Here is a 19231-nt window from a genome sequence, read left to right as displayed (position 1 = left end):
ATGACATATTTGTGTATGTGTTTTCTAACTTGTGGACTCAAGAAATCTTGACATCTCATTGCCTATGCCTACAAAATAACTGGAACCCACAGATAGGCACTTCCATACCTCACTTGGAGATACCTTCTTTTTCAAACAAATTAAAATTTTAAAAAAGTTGTATTGATTTCATGCGTTTGAACATTTACCCTGAATATCTGTATGAGTGCTATGTACATGCCTGGTGCCTGCAGAGGCAAGAAAAGGGCATCAGATCCCTGGGACTAAAATTTTAGACAGTCACCTTGAGCAGTATTTGCCCTAAACCACTAGAGTCATCTCTCTAGCACTAATAATCCTTCTTCTTCTTCTTCTTCTTCTTCTCCTCCTCCTCCTCCTCCTCCTCCTCTTCCTCCTCCTCCTTCCCCTCCTCCTCTTCCTCCTTTTTTTTTCCCAGACTAGATGTGAAATTTATTACTGAACATGATTTGGTTGGATATAAGAGAGCACAGTGGAAGATCTTAGTACTGCAAGGCCTGTTACTTGTCCAGGAGACCAGAAATGGGATTTATTTGACTCCACAGCCATTGGAGAAGAGTCGCTTTTCAGCTACCTTGTCTTCAGATCCACCTGCATTACACCTGGTGAAACACCACTTCTTTGAGGTGTGGATCTTCTGAACTTGGCTCTCCTTGGAGCCTCAATCTTGTCTTCCTTCCTGCAGTTTTGTTTGTATGGATCTAATGACCTAACCAATGTGAACCCTGGCCTCTGTGCCCTGGGGTTCCAAAAGGCACTGTACATAACAGTACGGAATATATCAGCCCCAGGACAGGACAGCATCTTGTTGATGCAGGTGATGTGGGAAGGTTGAAGCCTCACTCATGTATGAAAGCCATCTTTCCCACAACTCTTTATAATGCATTTCTTGGTACAAATACAGGAAGCCTCCAAGACTTCACAGATCAGTTGCCTAGTCTCATCCTACATCATGTGGCCACAAAGTATGTATTTATCAACTTTTGCCTCCTTCCTTCCCAAGTCAAAGATCTTGTCATTTGGCATGCAAAAGAGAAGCATGACTTTGGGTACATCTTGTTTTTACAATACTGATAATAGCATGGAGGGGTGGTTGCCCAGGATCACAAGAGGATCTTCTTCCGTGGCTCCCTGGAGAAAAGAGCTCTAATATCTTCTTATTTTGATTTTAAAAACCCACAAAATTGTTTCAGTTGCAAATACTGAGACACTGGAATGGAGTACAGGGCTGTAACAAAAACCATTTGTATTTCTGCCTCCTTTCTGCAGTAATAAAACAGCTAGCTGTGCACATTGCCGTATAGAATATCACAGCGTTTCCTAATACATGTTTTAACAGTTTAATCATTTATTTCAAATATAATTTTTAAATCACAAGTGGAGTTTTATAATACAAGTTGAAACATTTATTCTCCATCACTTTAGAATCTGAAAAGCAATTTCAGAGCAGGCTTTGCAAATCCAGGCTTCTGTGATTTTTTTCAGGCTTCTGAAAGCTAGAATTAAGCTACACTGTTTTCAATGTACATAACCATTGTACACTTATTGATATGCAGTTCTTGAAAATTTTTCATCACACATAAAGAATAGTTTGTGTTGAAGGACCAGCAGTAAAGAAAAATATTAAATAACTATGAAGAAATCACATATTCAATTTAAAAATAACAGAACCAGCGTTCTCTGTCATAAAACACAATATATAAGCATACATACAAGTGATGTGCTTCTTCAGGCATATTGAGCCTTAAATCCAATTGGAAAGCAGTCTGTTCCTTTCATAACATTAGTACCACTATTGTATATATGGGTATATATTTCTCTGGTTACTTTCTTTTCTCACCAGGTTCACAGTTTGTCAAGACCATTGCAGATTTCATTTCCTTGAAAATCCCCATTACACATTCTGGTGTTGTGAAGTCTAGGTAGCAGGGAGTACATTTACTGTTCAGTCCTAACTTGATTTCTCCATATCCCATGATTAAAGTGTGTGGTGTCTTTATCAATAGAGGTTTACCATAAAGTTGTGGAAACTATACCAAAAGTATTAGCAATAGATGGTACATAGTCTAAGAGGTCTGCAGGACACTACTGACCAACACCTCAAAAGTAGGTATCCCAGGTGTTAGGATTTGTATTTAGCAACTTATGGCTTCTGGAAGGAATATTATTCCCTATGTAGCATAACTCCAATTAAGGTCTTTTATAGGAATAGATACATGTGCATTCTATCTATCCTTATCTATCTATGTATCTATATATCTATCTATTTATCTACCTATTATCTATTATCTATCTGTAGTGGGTAGCCATTCCAGCTTTGGTCTAGAAGTTTCAACCCCCATTGAGGCTTTTGTAACTATCATGCCTACAAGGCCGGGCCAAGAGAGGGCCATGAAGACCTGAGATCTGGATGCGCCACGCTCTCTTTGTTCCTGGACCCTGGACAGTGGAAGTTGACCAAGCAGAGTTCTTGTGAGAATACCACCAGACTGCAACACACCTTCCCCAGACCCTGCGACCTACCTATCCCTTCATTTGTAAGTCACACCACTAATAAATCTCCCTCTTAACTACGTGGAGTGGCCTTAATAATTTCACCAATATCTATCTATATGTATATTGTTGTGGAATATTATTTTAGGATGTGTTACATTTGTTTATGCAGTGGAACATTTGTTTTAATGATGCAAAGATGTGCTACATTCTTTTATGCTGCAGTTGTTTAACTCTTTGAGGCTGTGTTACTTTGCCTGTTAAAAACAGCTGGTTGGTCTAATAAAGAGCTGAACTGCTAACAGCAAGTCAGGAAAAAGGATAGGTGGGGCTGGCAAGCAGATAGAAGAAATAGAAGGAAAAAAGAGAGATCCAAGGAGTGAGAAAGAGTAGGAGAGGATGACTCCAGGGGTTAACCATCCAGTTACACAGCAAACTATGGAGAAAGAAAGATATGCATAAATAGAGAAAGGTAAAAGCTCAGAGGCAAAAGAGAGATGGGATAATTTAAGAAAAAGCTGACTAGAAACAAGCCAAGTTAAGGTTGGGCATTTATAAGAAAAAAACAGCTTCCATATGATTTATTTGTGAGCTGTTTTGCCTCCCCGCCCCACGGAGCAATAAAACAACAAACAATGTAAATATATATAATATGTGTGTGTGTGTGTGTGTGTGTGTGTGTGTGTGTGTGTGTGAGTGTGTGTGTTATAAAATAGATTTAGGGACTGGAGAGATGGCTTGGCAGTTAAGATCATTCACTGCTCTTCCAGAGGACCCATGAACAAGTCCCAGAACCAGTATCAATTCTGATTACCCTGGTCAGGCAGCTCACAAACCCCTGCAATTTTAGACCCAGGGACTCCAATGCTTCCTTTAGTCTCTGCTGACACTGCTCTTGCATGCACAACCTTCCACACAGAGGCACCCATACACACAGAATTTAAAAGTAATCATAAAATCAAGAATTTTAAATACTAGATTTTCAAATGACTTTTTGTACATTCTTGGTGTTGGTTACTTCTCTCCCTCCCCTTCCTTTGCTGTAACCTCCTGTCTTCCTCCACTTTGACCCCTTCCTAGTCATAATTGCCATTTTTTTCTTCATATCTTCTCCCTTATATCTGCTTTTTCCATTCCACACCAATAATCCCTTTCTAGTTTCTTAGACTATAAGGATGTGCTAAATTAAACAATACAACAAATCTAAAGATTCAGTGATAGGATCCACACCATCACTGAGAACATGTTCTTTTTACATTTCAGGGACTGGGTCACCTCAGTCTGTATACCGTTTTCTAGTTCTACACATTTGATTGCAATCTCATAATCTCATTTTTTCCACATTTTTTTAGTTCTGAGGATTTTATGCAATGTATTTCTATCTTATTTATCCCCTCCCTAACTCCCCCATATTTGTTCCCCCTTCCTTCTCAACCAACTTTCTGTCCTCTAATTTAATTTAGTTTTTTATTATTATTATTATTATCAGTCTAGTCTAATTTGTGCTGTCCAAGTATTTTTGGATGTGTAGCCTGACAATAGAGTGTGATTGAACTACCAGTGTCAAACTCTTTTTTTTCTTTTCTTTTTTTTTTTTTTTGTGGTTTTTCGAGACAGGGTTTCTCTGCGTAGCTTTGCACCTTTCCTGGAGCTCACTTGGTAGCCCAGGCTGGCCTCGAACTCACAGAGATCCGACTGACTCTGCCTCCGGAGTGCTGGGATTAAAGGCGTGCGCCACCACCGCCCGGCTCAGTGTCAAACTCTTAAAGAAAATGGATTCTCTCTCTTCTAGCATCTAATAATTGCCAATACTTCTACTGCTACAGGTAAGTTCCCAGGCCTACCTACCTGCTCCATCTTGTGATTTCGCTGGCTTGAACTTGCAGAGGTCTTGTAGGTATTCTTGCAACTTCTGTGAGTTTATAAATGAAGACCCCCCTATAGTGTGTGGAAGACACTGCTTCCATATAGTCATCCATCTCTTCTGGTTTGTCCATTCGATATAACCCTCTTTGTGCAATGTTTTCTGAGCACTTGAAGGAAGAAGTGTGATATGGATGTTCCTTTAAGGTTAATCATTCTGAATTCTCTAATTCTCCACAGTGGGTGGCTACATTAATAGCCATCTACTGCAAATAGGCAATAACTTAAGAACATTATGCTACCATAGTAGCAAGTATATGTAAAAATGTAAGAAAAAAATTTCTTTTTAGAGAATATTCTGATGTTAAATAGTGAAAATGTGGAAAGTCAATGCAAGGAGACCACTCTGAAGACAACAAAAAGTAACAAGATCTGATTGTAAACCAAGATGGGGAAGGGTTGTGCTAGGGGAATCCTGTGTGTCTGTGTCAGAGTACAAGTCCAAAGCTGACAGATTTAGCAGAAAACAATTTATTAATGGTATAGTAGGAAGTTTGAAGAACTGCTAATAAGGCTAGCTTTCTCTTCTCAGTGTCTCAGCTGATATTCCACTCTTACCAAAATGGATTAATGAGAAAACAAGCCTCTTCCTCCATACATATGATTGGTAGACAAAAATGCATGCCAGGAGCTCAAGCTCAGTACCATGACAACCAACTTGATCATAACTTCCCAGTCACTGTTGGGAATTTCTGCCCATAGCCTTCCAATAACAAGGAATTGTGTGGGTTCCATTTAACTCACTTTGCTTATTTTTTTTTCATCTCATCTTCAAACAATTGTATATATTTATGACTTAGACATAAATGTCAGGAAACTCACATGTTTTCTTTGCACATGTTGAAGGTGGGGTTGAAAAGAATAATGTTTGCACCAATGTAGAAAATATGCTTAAAAATATTGAGCATGTTAGGTTTGTGTACTTAGGAATATCCATCCATACATACATACATACATACACACATGACAACAGCAGCAACAACAATTGAAGAACAAAAGGTCATGAACTTGAAAGAGAGCAAGTCTTGGGGGTACACTGGGAGGGCTTGGAGGGGGAAGGGAAGATGAAAATGATTAAGTAATATAATAATATCAAAAATTATTGAAAAATAATAGTGATGCATTTTCCAGGTAGAGGCATTTTAGGACTTAAATTCTCATATCCATTGAAATTGTATGGCAAAATAGAGAAAGCTGTAAAGTTAGAAATCGTTGCGGAATAAGAGGTCAGAGTTGATGTCAAAATTTTACATTTCAGGGGCAGCAATATGGGTCAGTAGTCAAGGTACTTCAATCAAGCTTGAGGACCTGGGTTTGATCCCCAGATTCCACATAGTAAAAGGAGGAATAGAACCCTGAAGGTTGTTCTCTGACCTCCACAAGTGTGCTGTAGCATGCTCTCCTCCATGCACAAATGAAATCTAAAAATATTTTTAATTATATTTTGTAATATTTGTTAAAATTTAAGGTACAATGCATAGTTGTATTCTATTTTGTAAAGTGTAATAGTATTTAATAAAACAGCACAAGGCAATGAAACAATTTTCTTTACCATATTTGAAAATCAATTAATAGACCCACACATTTATTGTACCTGTAAAATCACTTCTTAGACAAATAAGATTCATGGGTTGTTTGATCCTAGGTAGCTCATGTAGCCATTAAGAAAATTATTAGAACAGACAATTAATTCTGAGGTATAATTATAAGTGCTATTGACTGGAATTTGGAGTCTATTCACAGCCTAAGTAAAGGGGAAATTTGTCCTGACTCTTCCCTAACTTAAAATGTGAGCGTATTTATGTGTAAGAATAGATTTGTATTCAGGTTCTCCGCATAATCTCTTCAGGATGGAGACCAACCAATACTCCAAGTGCACATTTTAAAAGAATTTATAAACATATGACAAGAATTGTAAGTGACATAAAAATACAGAGAATATGAAAGCCTCTGGTGTGAGAACTCATAATGTGATGGGTATTATGACAAAATTAAAATGACTAGCGTGAAAGTAAAAAGAACAACTGTTAAAAACAATGACATTATGAAATTTGCAGGCAAGTGAATGGAACTAGAGAAGATCATCCTGAGTGAGGTAACCCAGACCCAGAAAGACAAACATGGTATGTACTCACTTATATGTGGACACTAGCTGTTAGATAAAGCAATCATGCTACAATCCACAGACCCAGAGAGGCTAAGCAACAAGGAGGGGTTCAGGGGACACATGGATTTCCCTAGGAGGGGAAAGCAGATTTTGGGCATGGACTTGGGGTAGGTGGTGATGGGAATAGGAGGTATCAGGTGGTTCATGAGAGAGACAGAGAGTGAGAGAGAAAGAGATCTAAGAAAGATGACTAGAAGTGGGAGCATTTGAAGGGTGATATAGGAACCTAGTACAGTGTAAACTACCTGGATTCTACAGTAGTGATCCTTGTCTCCTAGTGATGGGGGATATGGAGACTGAACTAGCCAACTTCTACAACCAGGCAAAGCTCCTAGCAGTGGGACCAGGATGCCAAAACAGCCACAAAAAATCTTTGAACTACAATCTATCTGGTCTGCAAGATGTGCAGTGGCACAGAGCTTATTGGAGTGGCCAGTCAATGACTGGTCCAACTTTTGGTCCATGGCAGAAAGGAGCCCATGCCTGATACCACCTGGATGGCCAGGAACCAGAGGCTAGATAGCCTAGAAACCTATGATAGAACCAAACACATGTGAAAAAAAAGTCAATGAAATATTTCCTAATGATATCTCTGCTATGCTCATAGATTAGTGCCTACCCCAATGGTTATCATAGAGGCTTCATCCAGAGACTTATGGAAGCAGATGCAGAGATCCATTGTCAAACATTAGGGAGAGCTCAGGGAACCCCACAGAGGGGAGGAAGACACCCTGAGAACACAGCCCATGGAATCAACTAGTATGGCTCATAGTGACTTACAGAGAGTGATGAGAAAAGAATAGACACTGTATGGGTCTGAGCTAGGTTCTTTGAATATATGTTATGACTGTATAACTTTGTGTTCTTGTGGGACTCCCAACATTGGAAGTAGAGAGGGGTGACTCTTTTGCCTGTGCTTGGGACCCTTTTGCTCATCCTGTGCCAGATGTTAGGTACCACTTGTTGTAGGCTGAGTTTTCCTGTCCCAAGTAGCCAGTTTCCACTTCCCAAATAACTGACTTGGAGACTTAATATAAATTATAAATGATTGACTAAGAGCTCTGACTTGTTACTATCTAACTCTTACATATAAATTAATCCATATTTCTTATATATGCCACATGGCTCATGCCTTGTTACCTCATTTTCTACATGTCCTGCTTCCTCGGCAGCTGGCTGGCATTTCCTCTGTCTCCACATTTCTTTTTTCTGGAATTCTCTCTGTGTCAGGCTGTGTAGCCCAGTCTTTTCCTGCCCAGCTATCTGTCAATCAGCTTTTTGTTAACAATGAAAGCAATACATATTTACAGTGTACAAAGATTGTTCCATAGCAAAGAAATTTATAGAATGGTAATAACTTCATTAACATTTTTTGTAGCATATATACATACATTGTTTTCTCTATGTAACTAGAAGGAATATACAAGAATAGAAAAAAAATGAAAGGTGGCAAACATGCTTACAAAGTCATAAACAGACATTTCAAATAGTGTATAAATATAATTTAAAGGTTTTCCAGTGACTGGATAGTGGTCTTCCCACAAAGAAATGTGTACTCTGTTGAACAAAACATGGAAAATTTTGAACACAGTGCTTTTCAGCAACATCCAGTAGTAGGAGCAATCTGTACAAGTAGGACAATGCAAGGACCTCTTTCATTTATGAATTTGTTTCTTCTTCTTTTTTCAACCTCATAAGTTCAAACATTTTAAGAGTAATTATTGATATTTTGTGGAATTTGGTTCACATGTTCTGTAATTGCAATTGGGGTATTTCTTCTGTCTTGCCAATGAACATCCTACAACAAAATTTTGGGATGTGTTTAATCAATGCAACAATGTCTTTTTCCAACAATTGCATCCTTTTCCTTGTGGGTGGGTTGCATTCTCTCACATTTCCTGGTAAAAATGAACCTGTTGCCTATACACCTACCCAGTTTTGTGTGGTTACAGTGCTCTTTCCAAAGCCAAGTCTCTGCACTTGCCAGATTTGGGGGCAATGGTTGCATAGACCCATTCACATATGTACTTTCATTATAATCAAATTAAACGAATATGAAATACTATAATAGGAGCTGAATTACTTGACAGTATAAAACAATTCAGGTATAAAGGTCTGCAAAAACTGAGAATTCAAGTCTGGAGAATTCAAGTCTGCCCCTCTACCAGTTCTACAGAAAGAAAATGAATTTCCAGCAACTTCAGTGATGGGTAGAGGTGTCCTGTGGGGGTGAGAGTCGAAGACTGAAAAGAGAAGCTGTGAAGATGTCACGTAACTCTTAGCTGACAACTTTAAAAGGAAATCTTCAAATTCCATGCACCTTAAAATTAATAGCAAATTTCTACTGATATTAGAAAGCACACACCTCAACTATACTTACCATTAAAAGATTAAATTAAATAGTGAAGGGACAATTAAATACTTTCTAAACTAGAATATTTGTTAGCAGCTGTTGGAAAACCATGCAACCTTTTTGGAAATTCCAGTGCAAGAAAAACAAACAGTACAGAGAGACTTTTGAAGACATACAAGGGATTCAGATGCACTGAGGCACCAGAGTAGCCATGAACAGCAGCGGAATAATTGAAGGGTAAATGCTTCTTTCTCCATAGAAGTGGTTTCATTTCTCAGATTTAAAAAAAAATTCTAATGTACTATTTAAATTTTCAGATACTTTTTTTTTAAATGTTACTGCTTTAAAGATTGTCCTAGTCCTATCTTCTCAACATTGCTTAAATGGATCTGCTCAGTTCACTGGTCTATTCTCAGTAATGGAGTGCTTTATTCTCCCCATAGATGGCTTCACTAGATTTCTCATTCACTTCAAAATGGTTAACTTCAGAAGGAATGAATTGAGTTAATGTGTAAAACTGAGTGTCAGATTCTAGATGCAACTGTAGCTAGAGTTTTCCTGCCTTGCCCACAGTCAGGACAAATCTTTGTCACCTGTCAGTCCCACAGCCATTCAGACCCAACCAAGTAAACACAGAGACTTCTATTGCTTACAAACTGTATGGCCGTGGCAGGCTTCTTGCTAACTGTTCTTATAGCTTAAATTAATCCATTTCTATAAATCTATACCTTGCCACGTGGCTCGTGGCATACTGGCATCTTCACATGCTGTTTGTCATGGCGGTGGCTGGCAGTGACTCCTTCTGCCTTCCTGTCCCCTTAATTCTCCTCTCTGTTAGTCCCACCTATACTTCCTGCCTAGCCACTGGCCAGTCAGTGTTTTATTTATTGACCAATCAGAGTAATTTGACATACAGACCATCCCACAACATGCAACTCAGGAATTGACATAATTAATGAATCATTATAATAACAGAGATGTCCATTGAACACCAATTAACCTCTTCCTTTTAAAGAAATGTTCCATCTCTCTCTCTCTCTCTCTCTCTCTCTCTCTCTCTCTCTCTCTCTCTCTCTCTTTCACACACACACACACACACACACACACACACACACACACACACTCACAAGACCGATATAAGTGAATGGATTTAAATCACCTTCAGCAGACTATTCAAAGGATAATGTATGTGGATTCTCTCAAGGAGCAAGGGAAAAACAAGTTGGTTTATCAAGCAGAGTGCTACAATTTTTGCCCATGCTTTGTTCCAGGAAATTCATTCTTGCAAATTGAGTTACTTCTATTTAGATACTGGGAAGCTAACAATGGGAGTGAGCTTTTCTAAGAAGTGGCTAAGTACACGGTACAGCACACCCAGACATGGTTTGCTCTTTCAATGGAAAAAAAAAATTAATCTGGTGACTTTTTAGAGGATATGACATTGGAAAGTAGGAAATAAGAAATTCAAATCTGATAAGGAGCATTTCTGAGTAGGATACACTTTTAAGACGGCTAAGCCTTCCACAACTGAGACTCTTTTCTTGCTTATTCTGGCCTGGCTAAAGACGCCTTTGTTCACAGCTTCTTAATATGTGCTGGCTTGTTCCTGGTGAAACTTGGTTTTAGAAAGCTTTTTTTGCAGTAGCACCAAGAGAATCTGGGAGCATGAGGGAAATCTCTGTAGCACAAACAAGACAAAGTATTATTTGGGACACTCTTTACATTTTAAATAAAAATCAAGGAAAGAGAAAACAATTAGATTAAAAATCAGCATTTTGTACCGTTCATTTGAAAATACATAATTCATATCTTATTAAACTTGACAGTCCCAATGGCTAGGTGAAGAGAAATATTTCTTCTCTTTGTCCCACACTCTGTCGCTTCATTATGTGATACTGATGACAGGCTTCTCACCTAGATTGCAGCTAGCAAGTTTGAGCACTGCCTGCCAGAAGTGATTAATACCGATCAAACAGAGTTTGTTCAGTTGGAAAGACTGGCAGAAAACATTTATCATCTTCTCAAGGAATTAGGGCTCCAGATTGGCTCTGTGTTTGAGATAACAGGATATAAATGCATTTGCTCCAGTGTTCACCCTGTTATCACATCTAGTGAGCCTGTTTTGCCCATGAAAATCACTGAGCCCAGCATTCCCAGTAGTGTTCAGGTTCAACTTGCAAACATTAAAAAAAAAATCCTTCAGTAGTAACTAGTTATAACCATTGAAAACTAGGTCAAATATGAAAATCAGGAAGAAACCAAGTGACATTCAGCTAGACAAAACATCTCCTTTACAGCCTTTCTGCGTTATTTCCTCAGATACATGTAAAATAGACACAGCCACATATATAAAGCTGCCAACTTTATATAGGGGAATGTTCATTTCTCTTTTCTAATGTTGTATGTTATTGCAAACTACAGCCTAAATGAATAGTATAGTTTCTTCCAAAGGAAATGTTAAACATCTTGTCACTCCAAAGATAAGTGTTTTAAGGAGCAAAAGCTGAGAAAGATCCACAGTGGACCAAAGGAGAGAAGTGAGAAGTGGGGATTGACCTCAAAGGTATTTACTAAAATACAGTTCTACCACAGAACAATCCATCCACTTAAGTTGCATAATTCATATTTTTGCTATATTCAGAGTTGTCTATCTCATACCATGTGGTGACATTTTATTTGTGCTGAAATGTGGTGTTATTTTATTTGTATGTTAATAAATAAAGTTTGCCTGGAGATCAGAGGACATAGCCAGCATAAATAAAAGTCAGGTAGTGGTAGCACATGCCCTTAATCTGATCACATGGCAGTCAGAGTCTCTGTGTTCAAGGACACAGCCAAGCATGGTGGGTGACACACACCTTTAATCTCAGTACCAACAATAGAGACCTGGAGGTCTGTATAGACAGGCAGTGATGAGGAAGTAAGGTTGCTGGGCTAAGAGCCAATGAGAAGGCAGAACAGCAAGGAAATAAATGCACAAGTTAGACAGGAAGAAAGTTCTCTCTGGGGAAGCTACAGTGGCGTAGTGAGTAAAGTTAGCTGGTGGCTATCACTATTTCTCTGATCTCTATGGCTTTACCCCTACATTTGGCTCTGTGTTCCTTATTTAATAAGACTGTTTAGAAATTTGTCTACACTACCACAGTGTTGTACCACCAAGAAACACAGCCATATGTCCATTATCACCTTTCTTGTTCTTCTAACTGCCTTGGTTGTCACTCCCACTAACATAATTTCCACCTGAGAAGCGTTATCAAAGCTGTGCATCTTATATGAATGGGCCTATGACCATCAGCTGTATTTTTTTTTTTTTTTTTTTTTTGCATCAGTTACTGACTGGCTCCTTTTACTTGGTGTAAAGCTTTCTAATTTCAATCATGGCAAAGGATATTTCTGGACTCAATTCTAAAATTTATCGATCTCTAAAGGTTGCCTGTTATCTCTCCCTCCTTTCCTGATTCACAAAGATTTCCAATCTAGTTATTCTCCAGTCTCAGTTCTAAGTCTCTCATACGTATTTACACCTCATCTTTCCTCACATGCCTGATTCAGCTTCAAACATGATTGCTCATATACTGCCACCCAGAGACCCCAGGGTAGTGTACTTTATTTCTTTCCCTACTCTCTTTCTAATCTACCGTTATGGCATAAACCGATCAGACTTTCCTCAAAACATTTATCTTTTATTTTTTATTAGTGTCTAGGTTTCAGTTAAAAGGCAACGTAAGCAAACGTTTCTTTTCTAATAATTCTTCATCTCCTCAGAATGGCGTAGAGGCTTCTCACTAAACCGGAGATAACCACAGAAGGACAAAACAAAGCAGAGGAGGAGAAAAATCCCCTCCTCTCTCAATTCTTCCTGCATTTACTTAGCACTTAGCAGCCATTTATTTTGCATGGTCAGGCCCCTCAAGGAGCTCACTGACTAATGGGCTGGAGAGAGCACAAAATCAATCCTCACAATACATTACATCACAGGAAATGTGCATAGGCCCAGAGAGGGTGTTTAGAAAGACACTTAGTCTAACTGTTACAAAAAAAAAAAAAAAAAAGAAGAGATGAGGGGATTGCATGGGAGCCAATGGAATAGGAGGGAGCGGGGTGAATCAAAGGGCTAGAGGCAGGCTAAATGTGGAGCAAGAAAGTATTCCAGCTGGCTCTCCAAAGACAGATGGGAGACAGAGCAGTACTTAAAACCAGGAAGTGCTGAGTCTGTCAGGAGAAGCTTCGGAATGCCAATTGAAGCGGCATGGACATTGTCTGAGTTACTCAATGGGAGTTTACACATCAGAAAGAGAAAAATCTAAAGCTTGAATAATGCATTAAAGAGAGAAAAGGGAGGAGGAATCATAGCAAAAATGTCAGGAAGAAAGTATGAATTCTTAAGTCAATGGAAGCAGATGTTTTCAGTGAGGTTTTGGTATAGACACTCAGTCAGGTGATTAGCTTATGAATAGATCATACACAATGTGGTCACCACCAAATGATGCTCTGAAAAGATAAGAATCATTTCCATCTTCTGGCAGTAATGAAGGTTGTGTCCACGGACTATAGGAGGATATATGCAATTAGTTAAGAAATGTAAATCATTTTATTTTATCCTGCTATGGCATTATTATGTATACAATCTAGTTATTTCCTTAATTTTTTTTTTGAATTTTGACTTAAAAATGGCTTAAACAACAACAAATTTTAAGCCAGAAGTGGCTAGAAAATGTCTCTGTAACCTAATTCTTCAAACTAGGTCTACAAAATAATTTCCAGATCCGGTGTTTGCCCTTTCAATGTGCTTGTAGCAAAAGTCATAAGCAGTTCCTAATAAGATTTTCGGAAAGACACAGAGGTGGGAAACTGAGGTTGAAGGTCAGGGTTAGTACTTCAACTCCTTACTTAAAAGCATGTGTTGCCTAAAACCGTTTACTCAAGTTGCAACCTTTATAAACTTACTCTTTTCTTCTGGAAGATAGGATTCAGAGATAAATTATTTGGATAGACCGCAATCTCCACATTAATTTACCAGGGCTTCCAGCCTCCCACACCAAAGTGTGCTTTCTTAATACGTCTCAAAAGACATCAAGTATCCCCTCCAACGTATTTGCCGCCTCTAAATGGGATTTGACATTTCCAGGTCAACATTGCTTCTCCTCACCGATGACTAACAAATTTACAGAGACATAAGTTCACTCTTCTCCCATGGATCACTGCGCAACAGACCAGTGGTTTTGGATCATAACATTTAGGTTTTTATTTATTAAATGAAAGCAGAAACCCAGGCTGTGACAAATTGCTCGGCACCTAAGTAATGATCCAGAGAGACACCTAGAAGGAAGCCCGATATCCGTTCAGATTTCAGTAGAGAAAGTTGAACCAAAAAATAATGAAATTATATTACTTTTTAAAATTAAGAAATGCAGAGTAAATTCAAATACCATTTACAGTATTAATATCTCATGAGTTTATCTGCAGGTCTTCTGTCAATTTTTACTATGATTCAGTCTTTTCAATATTTCCAAAAAAGTAACATACATAAGCATACATATTTGTGAAATGCTGATTTCTTGGGACTTAGAAATATGGCGCAGTTGGTAAAGTACCTGCCACACATGTACAAAAACAGTGTTGCGATCCCCAGCACTCACATTAAAGGTCAAATGCAGCAACATGTCCCTGTTGTTTGAGCACTGGGGAGGGGATGCAGGAGGATCCCTGAGGCTTACTGAATTGGTGACTCCCAGGAACCACAGACTCTGACTCAGAAAATAAATTGAAGATCTGTTGTGGAAACCACCTGACACAGGCCTCTGGCCTCTAAGTGCGCGTCCATGCACACATACCTGCACACAAATGACCAGGTACACAGCACATACACAGATGTCCAAAAATTCTAGAATGCTTTGTTAGGAACTAACTTTTTAATTTAGTTCAACAACTTGAGCATTTACTGAGTATCCAAGCAGGAAAAACAAAAACAAAAACAAATGTCCACGTGAAACTCCAGTGCCAAGTGGACTGACAGTGTATCAGCTATCTCTATAGTAAGGCAAATATTCAAATGCAAAGCTTCCTTTAGGACAAATGTTTTAGGAACGGCTTGTTCAGAAGCAAAGTCATGAGTAAGATTTTCAGTCAAAAGCCAAACTGACTTTGGCTTCCTGGTCAAGAGCAACAAGCAAGTTACTGGTCTGGACCGGTGCCTGCTATTATTTATGCATCCATCTTGGTAGTTCCACTCCGTTCTACACTTAGACAAGTTTTCCATCTTTACAAATAGTAACTTCACCTCTCCTTCACCCCTCACTTCCATCTCATTGCTTTACCGTCATCGCTCGAGTTAGAAAATATGCTTTCTACATCTTTGGTTATAAACCTAAAAGCATTTCTCCAAAGAAAGCATGGATTCTCATAGAATCCGTGTTGTAATGCATGCTGCATAGAGGGGGAAAAGCACTAACAAAATCCCTTACCCAATGCATAATTCATATGTCAATTTAATAAAAATGTATTAGGCACACCATATATACCAGTTACTAGGAGGAAAAGGCAAAAAACAAAACACATCTTCTAGAAATGTCCTTTCTATCAGAGGACAAATTCAACTAAAATCTTATAATGCAGCTAACAGGATAGATTATTTATCATTATTATTAACCTTTTCCTCCTTTTCTAAATAAAACCAGATTGTCTTCAATTACACAACTTATTCAAGAGGACAAAGCCTTATGAGGTACTCCACCAGTGGTGATTTTGACCTCTAGGAAATATTTAACAAAGTCTAGAGTCATTGCATTGTGTCATACCATGAGGGATGATGTCTAATGCTAATTACTTATAATGCACAGAGAAAAGAAATACCTGGTCCAAAGTGCAGTATTGTGCTGTGTGAGAAATATTTCCTAAGTTGATGTTATTTTAATAACCCTACTAGCTCCTGATTTACACATTAGGATGTATAATTATAGTTTTCTAAAGACAGTTGTCATTTGTTCAATCAGTCTAAGAAATAATCAGGGGAAAACTGTTTTTTTTAAACATCCTAGAATTGTAGAAGGGGTATTTTATATTTTACTATTAATTATTGCTGAAGTCACCTTGAATTTCTTGGATGTTTAGAGAGTAAAGCCAATATAAGAAAGCATGGACATGTGTCCTGTTTTCCTTTCAACTCTGGGACCCTGTCTGGTGCAAATATGTACAGCATGCTTCAGTCTCTGTGACTTCACATGTGCATGGACCTTGTGTATTCAGAGGGCCTTGTGTCCTTGGTGTTCTCCATCCCCTCTGGCTCTCACCCTCTTTCTGCCTCCTCTTCCCAAATGTTCCCTGGTTCTGAAGGAAGGGACCTGATGGAAGCCTCCATCCCATTTGGGCCAAGTGTTACAAGGTCTCATACTCTCTTCATAATGTCTGACTGTGGATCTTTGTATTTGTTCCCATCTGCTGCAGAAAACAAACAATCAAACAAACAAACAAAAAAAAAACTTCTCTGAGGATGAATGAGCAAGGCACTGTTCTATGAGTATAACAGACTATGATTAGGACTCAGTTAATTGCTATGTTCTTTGAACAATAGGTTTATGAAACTTCCTCTATTCTAGATCTTTTTCTTGTACCTTTTCTTGGGTTCTTTTCCTTCTGCTTGTTTCATCCTATTCCAATGTGTAAGTTTTTATTTTATCTTGTTATATTTTATTTTATCTTTTTCATTTTATTTTTATGTCTTAGAAGACTTTTTCTAATAAGAGACAGAAAGGGGGTAGAGCTGGAGAGGACAAGTGGGGAAGAACTGGGACATTCAGAAGGAGAAAAAAACTGTCATCAGGATATACTATGTGAGAAAAAAATTCTATTTTCAATAAAAGGAAAGAAATTAAGAAATAAATAAATAAATATTTCTTTTTAAAAAATGGTGTCTTAACCTCTATGGCCTGCAAGAAAATGAAGATACATGTACTAGCGCTGAGCTAAGCTGCCACTCTAAGGAGGGTAGGGTGAACATAAATAGCCATGTGTGGCACAATTAACCAAGAGAAGAGGCTGGTGGAATTGTTGGATAAAAAAAGTTCATTCTCTTTTCTACAGCTTGGAGATCACACCAGTAGAAAAAATTAAGTGCCTTTAATGACATCCACATCATGTAGGACATATTAGTACTAACTCATGTGAAAAGAACTGTTTCCAGATGTGCTTAATCTGTCATCTGTGGTATTGACATTATTTGAATCAATTCAGTGAAATGTCTAGATTTCCTTTAAGAGGGAGGAAAGTGGTTGAATGTCAGCTATCAGAATGTTAGGAGAATTGTGAAAACAGAAGCATCATTTGGAATGATGTCCTTGGAACATAGAGAAATCTGAGTTAAAACGTGAAGCTAGGTTATTGAAACTGAAAAAGGCCAGAGAATTCTTTCCCCAGAGAGAATCTAGCTGCTTGAGGTATGGCTAGCAGTTAAGGGCACTCAACATTTTTTACACAAGCCTCCTTTTTCAGTTCCCACTACCTGCTTCAACTGGTCCACAATTGACCCTACTGTGGTGCCTGGAATGTGATGTACTCTTGACCTCCTTGAGTACTGCATACATGTGGTGCACATACTGATAAGCTCCAGTGTGAGATCATGAGTGTCCCCACCCCCACCATGCCTCACATACATATACATATAAATGATTTTGAAAAAGAATTGTGAACGATGTGGACTAACAAATACTGTCCAAACCTTGATCTTATCACTGTAGTATAGTAAATGTGTTTTGCTTTTAGTAACTTTTTGCTTAAATTTGTTGCTTAGTGTTATATTATATATATATATATATATATATATATATATATATATATATTCATGTTTTGTTATCTCTTAGAAGCCTTTTCTTTTCTAATGAAAGACAGAGAGTGCATCAAGATTAGAGGTCAAGTGGGGTGGAACTGGGAGGAGTAGGAGAGGAAACTATAATCAATCTATATTGCATGAGAAAATAATCTATTATTAATAAATGGAAAAGAAAGAAAAAAGAAACTAACATAGATATTAAATATTTAGGTAGACAGCAGAAACTATGCATGTTCCTATTTAATTACAATTAATTTTATCATGACTGAAAATACCTTCATTCAATATCAAGAAAGGAGACTTTATAAATACTTTGTGAGTTCTTTTCACTTGATGCTTACAATGTTTGAGCTAAGTCTATATTTTTTCCTAATTCATTGATGTAGAAGGTAAACCAGGGTGAGCACAAGGCCATGTGGTTGACATAAATGGAACAGCCAGGGAAGTGTGCAAATCTCCTCGTCTTAGTCTCTTCCGAGTAGTCTCTGAGAGTAAGTTAACATATACCCTTCAGCTAATGGTCTGATCCTTCCATTCAAATTCTATGTTGCAAAGCCATACCAGAGGGCACTCTTGGGTGCATCTGGGAGTTTGCAAGAACGGAAGGCCAGCTGGAATATATTTGGTGAACTGTCATTATAAATTTACCTGATTTTTTTTATTTTTGTATTCTCCTGTTGTAAGATCAGATTGAAATACTTTATTGTTGTAAAAGTTTCTTGAGCCTGGGTGGTGGCTCACTACAAGAATCTCAACTCTCAGAAGACTTAGGCAGGAAGATTTTCATTAGTTCTAGACAATCTGGATTATGGAAAGGATCTTATTTCAAAACCCCAACCAAAATAAAACACACAAAAAAATGGAAAATCTCCAATTTTAGTTAATTTGGATAAAATATTAATATAATTTTATTTTCCAGATTTTATGTAGATTTCAATAATTTATTCCTTTTTAGAAGCAATGTCAGCTAGTCTTCAGCTTGGCTGAGTTCAATCTAAACTGACATTTGTAGCAATAATATTCATGTTATTGTGGAATTACTTTTAGTACCATGTATATTTGTGTATTCCATGCTGCTATACATCGATGATAAATGTCCTTAAAGTTTCTATTTCCTAAAAAGCTTTATTTATAAAAATATAAATGTGTTTCCTATATTTCACAGGTCACAGAAAACTCGTATTTTTCTTCAACTAGTTCCACAAATTAAATTCTTACCTATGCCATCTACATTTGAAATTCAAAGAATTTTAATGCCTTATCCTAATTTTCATAATCAATTTCGAGTACCTAAAGGAAATTATGTGAGTTGTACTCAGTGTGCTAACAAATGATGCAAAGGAGTTACTAAAGTGTTTCTGTAAAAGCTAACTAGGAAACATTTTGCTTGGGTGGCTTTATGAGTCCTGACACAAACACTCAACTCAGCTAGTTTACAAAATGTCACTGGCAG

At 37.8% G+C, this 19231-nt stretch overlaps 1 pseudogene; it reads right to left on the bottom strand.

Annotated features, from left to right (window-relative positions):
- Window positions 1–547: 547 nt before the first annotated feature.
- LOC114698191 lies at window positions 548–15277 on the bottom strand (annotated as a pseudogene).
- Between the last annotated feature and the right edge of the window lie 3954 nt (window positions 15278–19231).

The sequence above is a fragment of the Peromyscus leucopus genome, chromosome 12 (genome assembly GCF_004664715.2).
Source record: "Peromyscus leucopus breed LL Stock chromosome 12, UCI_PerLeu_2.1, whole genome shotgun sequence".
Taxonomy (NCBI): Eukaryota; Metazoa; Chordata; class Mammalia; order Rodentia; family Cricetidae; genus Peromyscus; species Peromyscus leucopus.
The sequence above is the reverse complement of the archived record's forward strand: the minus strand, read 5'-3'. Positions and strand labels throughout refer to the sequence as shown.